We start from the raw sequence: 7,404 nt of genomic DNA, 5'->3' as shown, positions 1-7,404 counted from the left end.
GATGAGACTTAAGGAGTCATGTTGCTTGTGGAACTCTGTATACGACTGCATTCTAGATTCAAATGGGTCAGTCTTGTCGCAATATGCAATCACACACACACACACACACGCACGCACGCACGCACGCACACAGGTAGAGTAGAGGAACTGGGACAAGCCACATGCTGCTTCACAGATTTCTCTGGACCTGAGATAGGAACTTCAGAGAGACAGTGTATGTGGGTGTGTGTGTCCTAAATCTTAACAGGTAGAGGAAAAGTCTGTGTTTGTGTGTGCCCAGGTCCGTGTGTGTGCCCCTCTGAGCCTATGCCCCTGAAGGTGGGCTGCGGGTAAAATCCCTGCTCCGCAACCAGACAGAACATAACTGTCTAGGCTCTTACACAGTATTGGCTTTAACAGAGGAGAAGCTAATTAGAACTCTGTTTGTTGGGAGTCTGAACAATGTGCTGGCAACACAGGAGGTTGATGTGGAGCTGGAAACGTGCACACAGTGAACAGTCAGAGTGAACCTGGTATCCTAAATGGTACCCTATTCTCTACATAGTGTACTTATTTTAGTCTAGTCAAARGTAGTGCACTTGATAGGGAAAATAGTGCACCACATAAAGAATAGGGTGCCATTTAGGATGCAGCCCTGGAATCATGTGGTAACAACAGTTCCCTATGTTCTACCCATAACCCTCCCACCCACCCAAGTCCACCCACAACACACTGAAGCATCGCTGCTTTCTTTGTGGGGGATGAGTAATGCACACGCTCTTTATGGGGAGGCCTTTGTTCCAACTATAACACCTTATGTATGTTATTCAATTAGAATGTGTATGTTTCACATGAGGACTCTGGGTATGTACAGAAAATAATTGGACATATATGTAACAGTATTCATAAATGTATGCAATGGAATGTCATAAAGTGTTTTAGTAAAAAGGCATGTAAAGCTTATTATGCTATCTTGACCGTTCATAGTCTAACCTGACCTCTGTCTTAGAGAGAACATCATGTATTGTAGCCTTCAAATAAGGGATGTTGTTTTAGTCTTAATTMATATAATAATGTGCTGCTTTACAATGAGGACAGGACGGTGATGAGAGAAATCAACATATTTTAGTCTGTCTGTGTGTGTTTGGTAGTCCACGTCCCAGGACTCCTTGAAACAGGTTCTCTTGCTCTGTAAGCTATATACCCTGCAGCAAAATTACTGCTATGATAACCTAGTTTCTCACCTGTGTGTGTGTGTGTGTGCGCGTGTGCCCATGTGTGCGAATACATGTTTGAGTGTGAGCATGTGTACAGTACGTGCAGGCGTGTGTGTAGGTTTGTGTGTGGTGTGTGTGTGGCTATAAGACTGGCTTTGTGTGTGTGTACATCCATCCTGAAATATGCTGGTTTAAAACCTAAATGCCGAAGAAAATAACAAATATTTGAATGATAACATTTTGCTCATACCCAGACATTTTCCTGACATGCTCAGTTAGTATCCCCTCAAATACAGATTTACAGTAAATTATGGTATTTTAACAGAAAACGAAGCCATACAAATGCCATTGTAGCTGTATATTAAGCATGTCATTGTGTGTAATTGTTTTAGGTCATTGCGTTGAGTACACAGAGTGTAATGGGCAGGTAGAGAGAGAAAGCAGCCCCTTTGCACTGGGGCTGGGATTGATGATGCTACACGGCGGTGTTGGCACATGAACCCAATGAGTCAGAACCGTGAGTCAAGCTGTCTAGTAATCACACCCCAGCCAAAGACTGACATCTTAGCTAAACAGAGGCACATCAARCATAGGGAAAGAGATAACATGATAGATGGTATGTTGCAGCATTAAACCCTCCACTGCATCAATGCCTAGGTGTTTGACTGGGTGAACAATGATTGATAGTCATCTTCCTCACCGTCGTCATCATCAGTTAAAGCCTTGCTATTTATGTTTCTTGCTATTTTAGGCTTTTTATGCATTTCATAATGTGACGACATATTTAACAAAGTGACAAAGGTAAATCCCCAAACCTAGCACAAGCCCATGAGCTTTGAAAACAGCTGGCTGATATCTCAATAGAGCCACATTATATCATGTTAATACATTTGGGAATGTATCCATACTCTCTGAATTGCAGCGCATCTTGTTGACTAGTGGATTTGAATTCATTTTCAAACGTTTGAAGGGATTTACAATTGCTGCAAATTACAGCCTGGCATGATTATTTGGCTAACCTTATTTTAAATGATAGTTTCCGATCGGATCTCATGACAGGCAAAACATGGCTCCAGATGGTGCAACACATCATGGTGCTTCAGGAACCAAAACGATGACACAGTTATTGTAACATGCAGAGTTTGGTGTGTCAATGCTTTATCTAATGCAAGGTTATGGTGATGTCACTTGGTTTCCGTCCCATTTGCCTGCGGCTCAGCAAAAAGGCCCAGCACAAGTGTTGTGCATACATCTGCTGCTGCTGGTGGGGGGCATGGGCTGCCGTGGCGACGGATGAGGAAGTGATGCAGGATGCAAACTGTGACTATCTTTCCATGACATCCTCAAGAGGGGGCAAGGAGATGAGATCACAGAGAGGGAGAAAAGAGCAGCTTTCTGTGCCACAAAGCAGTCTGATAAAACTACAGTACATTATCAAAGGATGAGGATATGAACCCAAAATATTTGTTTACCTTACCCATAACCTACAACGCATAGTGACTTTGAACAAAGCACCGATCGAGATATCAAAATTATAAATTGTGCCTTGGGAAGGTCACAGCTCTCAAGCCGACTGATAAAGGAAAGATCCTGTCCATCATGAGCATCAAATACCCAATCTTCCAAAGAGGGGAGAAAAAGATCATCGTTAAAGACCAAAATATTTCCTGAATTGAGCCCAAACTGAAATACTTAGTGGTGTGCGTAGTAGTTGCTAAGGGTAAAGGAGTGCATAACAATATTCACATAGACACCCACACAGGACAAGTATCCTGCCAATGTCCAAGTTATAAAATAAGACATTTTGCAAACCCATGCGACCCAAATCCTTTAGTCTCTGTAACAGGCTTTTATACATCTGGTGTGGTTTCTTATTCCAAATAGAGGAACCACTGCATTAAAAGAGATTTGGGAATAAAGATGGGGATTGACTAAACCAGATATTGAAATGTAGGTAAACATGAATTCATCCTGCTAGGAAACTACTAGAAATTGTACACTAGAAATGCATGTTTAGAGTTATTGTCACACAAGTATTTACATGTATCGTAGGAAAACGTGAGTGAGACGCACTTGAACTCAATTCTTCGCAGAAGGATCGAGGCCATTGGTCTACAGTCTCTCCAGTTTCTCCTCTGAAGGGGCAAAGGTTACCTTCTCATGGTGGAGCCAGGAGTATTGCAGAGGCCATGAGGTAGTCTGCTGAACTCATACAGACCAAACAGGAGTTGTACAAGGAGTAGATTTCTTGTCAACTTCATGGAGAAAAGTGTTATGGATGCACCTTGAAAGCCCAAGGGACCAATACATGGTGGAAAAGCAGTAGTAGTCTCTTTATCATTAATTTTTTGAAATGAACAGTAACTGCCAGGGTATTGTTGAATTTCTGTTAAAAGGAGAAAGCTCAAATCTAATCAGACCRTTTTGCTTTTGCCTTTCACATTCTCTTTCATTTTAAAATGTAACCATTACATTTTCATAATAGGATGACGAGGATCAAGTTATCAAGCAAGTAGACCATTGGACCAGTAGACCATCAAGCAAGTAGACCATCAAGCAAGTGTCACCAGTGGGGCATTGTACAGCATACATGCATCCATAGATGACATCATTTGGTGCCTCACATTCAAACCCCTCTATATCAGACTATATTCACTGGAGGAGAGAATCAGGGGCTTTCTTTATTTGACTGCATCTGAATGGAGAAAGAGAGAGGAAGACAAGACTGCATTGCAACAATAGTCCGTTTCCAGTCTTACTGTTTCCAGTAGTACACCAATCGATTGGAGAGGGGGTGCTTCATAAAGCGCACAGTTGATGCTCCAGAGGAGTAATGTATTCATGAAAAGCGGAGAGAGAGAGAATGAGAGAACACTACACTTGCACACACAAGCTCTGGGGCAAACGTTTTCCCACCAACGTTATTTTACGCCTCTCCTTACATCTCCCACCAGCCCGTACCCCGGAGACGCATGCAAAATCATCACCAGAAATGGCTTATAAAAGAACGCCTAATTTCCGCCCTTGTTTAAGAAATAAAGACCTGCTGCCTACAAGTGCCAGTGTATACTGTGTTAGCTTGTATGTACAGCAAACAAAGCATGCATCAACGAGGCTCATCAATGTCCATTAGACCAAGTAATGAGAGAGAGAGGACACGGGAGAAAGAGAAATGTCACCAGCTGCTTAAATGCCAGAAAACATTCTACTGTAATAACAAGCTCGATTCTGCAATATTTTTTATGCATTTCATTGATTGTTTGGTACATGTCTTCCATATAACTTTGAATATCATACCATGTGACTTTGTTAAGTTTTAATTCTGGAAGTCAGTTTTAGCGTCTTCCTTAATGCCTCAATATTAATGTTGTTTGTGAATTAGTGTGCGCTGCATTCCATAACCTTGGAGGACTCCATCTCATTAGTATCTGTACCCTGAAGCGGCTTCAAACACATCCAGCACAGTTGGGGACTTGACACCAAAAATGACTACACACACACCCCACTCACAAACAGACACACAGCAAAAGGCTAATGAACTCAATCACTTCCTCCTGAAAAGGTGTTAATTTATGATACACACCTCCTGTTGTGGTACACTCCATTTGTTGAGGTGATCGTGATCTCACAAGTCTGAGGATTGAAACTGACCTGAACCATCAAAATACTCAACCAAGCCATGGCTTTGATTCAACAAGGCCCTTAGTCAGACAGATTACTGTTCTGATTGCTTGAAAGATCCGGCTAATTTTGCTTCTCTATTGAGGCGAGCAGTACTATATAAATAGACTAGTTCACTGGAAATAGCCCTCGGTTCTCAGAAGAGGCTCTCAGGAGATGGCTGGACCCATGGCCAGATTCCCAATTGCTACCCTCAACATAGAGTTATAGAGCTTACTGTAACAGTAAGACATTCAGACGTGAGACCCCTTTTACTTCACAAAGCTGTTTTTTAAAATTACATATTTGAAGTGGGTGTTGATATCTTTCAGGAATTGAGACACCCTGTTTTGAATCATGCATAGCCTATATAGGGCATCTGGAATGAAGGGTAATTTATTCTAGCCTAGTTTGATGTCTTGAATCTGGTGACAGAAATAGCCAAATGATGCATTGTTGTCCATTTGTGAATGAGTGTCTTTGCCAGCTGCAAACCAAAAGGTAATCTACATGTACGTTTGGGTGTACGTGACATTTACTCTTGTCCACTTGAGGTTCTATGCCTCTCTTCCAGCTAACAGGCACTCCTCTCTAATTTCCTCTTGAATATTGTTGCTGTGAGTATGTTGAGCATTCATTGAAGGGAAACGTGAACGGACATGTTTAACATTCTCCCTCAAGCATTCCATCGCCGCACAATCGGTAGGTGCTAATTCATTCTTATTTTCCCACTCTTATCACGGGACACAATTTGCAGTCTTACTTTCGCCTCCTAATTCGCAATGACCACCCAACACCCAGGGATAACTTGTGAAGACTCTAATCAAGCATCTTTTGTCCGCTGTCATTCTTGTCTTCGCTCACACACAGTGGTTCAGCTCATTCAATTGAGCAGGGCAGACATTAATTAATGAGTAATGATTGGACGTGATGTCATTTATTTGCATGTGACGTGTGAAGTTTTCCACATGACTGCTGCCCCTGCAGGGGATGTGTTCGCTGACAGAGACCGGGGCTGTTGACACTCTGGGATGGCGATGACTTGGTGCATATTGACCTCATTTGATGCTGCTGAACTGGGGCCGAGGCATGAGAAGCACAGTGTGTGTCCGTGGTGTCCTTCATCCGCTGTGACAGGTCAGTGGCATGCAAGTGTGACCCCTAAATATTTTTTTACTTMATTGAAAAAGTGTAGCTAAGTAGTCTAAAGCCATCGGGGTGTAATTCACATCGTTCTGCCTATGATAGTGGGCTGAAGCTGCAGGAACCGGAGTCAAGCATAATGTAAAATCCCTCCTGTGGACTGACCGTCCAGCAGATCACAGCAGAACTGGATGAGCAATGACTTCTGATAATTGCCAGCCGGATGAATGAAAGCAGAACCAATCTTTCTGGAAAGCAAGGGACCACTGACTGGGCACTGACATCAGTTCTATGTCTACTTTTGACCACTGTTTGATTTAAGTGCTCAACCAAAGTGAATTTGCAAAATCAGCAAAACTTTTAGACATTTTGTGTTCGTTAAAGTTTGGCAGGAAAAAAATATGACAATGCATGTACGTTGATGACTTACAAATTCAATACGTTTTCCACATGGATACAACATTGTCTCATGGAAAATGACCAACTTATTCCCAGTGGGAGAAGTGTCAACAGTGGTCAAGGGGGTTAAAGCTGAGTAGTCAAGTTCACTTCATGACATTAGCATGTAACGCTGACATAAGACTCCTCAGTACCAACCATTTCAATCCTCTACCCCCCCAAACAGTCATCTTGAGTAGAATACATTACCACTATCTACAATAACTCCATTACATAAATAAGGCATCCCGATGCTGTACTTACTTAATGGTGACTCATAGCTAACATTAGCACAATGGCTTTATGTGTGGGAAAGAAAAATCAAGGAATTCCAAAGGACTAAAATGGCTGCGGAGTAGATCCAAGCTAAATCTCCCTCATTTCCGTCTCCTGGGTAGCACAACCCTTTAAGGGAGACTGATTTCCTCTGATGAAATCCCAATCTATTTTTACCACAGCGATGAAACAATCTTTGTGAAGAGTCCTCTTTTAAATAGAGCTGGAGGACTTTTCAGCTCCACCCCAATACATCCAGAGCGACCGACGGTACAGTACAGCGGCAAAAGCTACACCGTGAACCCTGTCCCTCTGCTTCAAAGCAGTGGTTCCTATAAAGTGACGATAGAGTGAGTGTTTGGACCAAGCATATACTGTAGGTTTCCCATTGATGGGCTGATCTTTTGATTGGAAAACAGAAAGGAAAACGCCGCACACTGCTGCTCATGCTCCCAGGTGATATTTATTAACAACGTTTCCACCCTTAGGTCTTGATCAGGCATCTTTTGATTACCCAGCTATCACCACTCTATCATAAAGAATGATACACGGTTAATTATATTCCAAAAGTAAGCTTTATGACACCATACATGTAAAGGAGTTGTCAATAACAGGCAGAGACCACTCAAATCATGCACTGAGCTTTTCATCATTGGGAAAAATGATAATTGAGTTGGTGTCCTCGAATATA

This window comes from Salvelinus sp. IW2-2015, linkage group LG6.2 (assembly GCF_002910315.2).
Source record: "Salvelinus sp. IW2-2015 linkage group LG6.2, ASM291031v2, whole genome shotgun sequence".
Lineage (NCBI taxonomy): Eukaryota > Metazoa > Chordata > Actinopteri > Salmoniformes > Salmonidae > Salvelinus > Salvelinus sp. IW2-2015.
Note: the sequence above shows the minus strand (reverse complement) of the source record.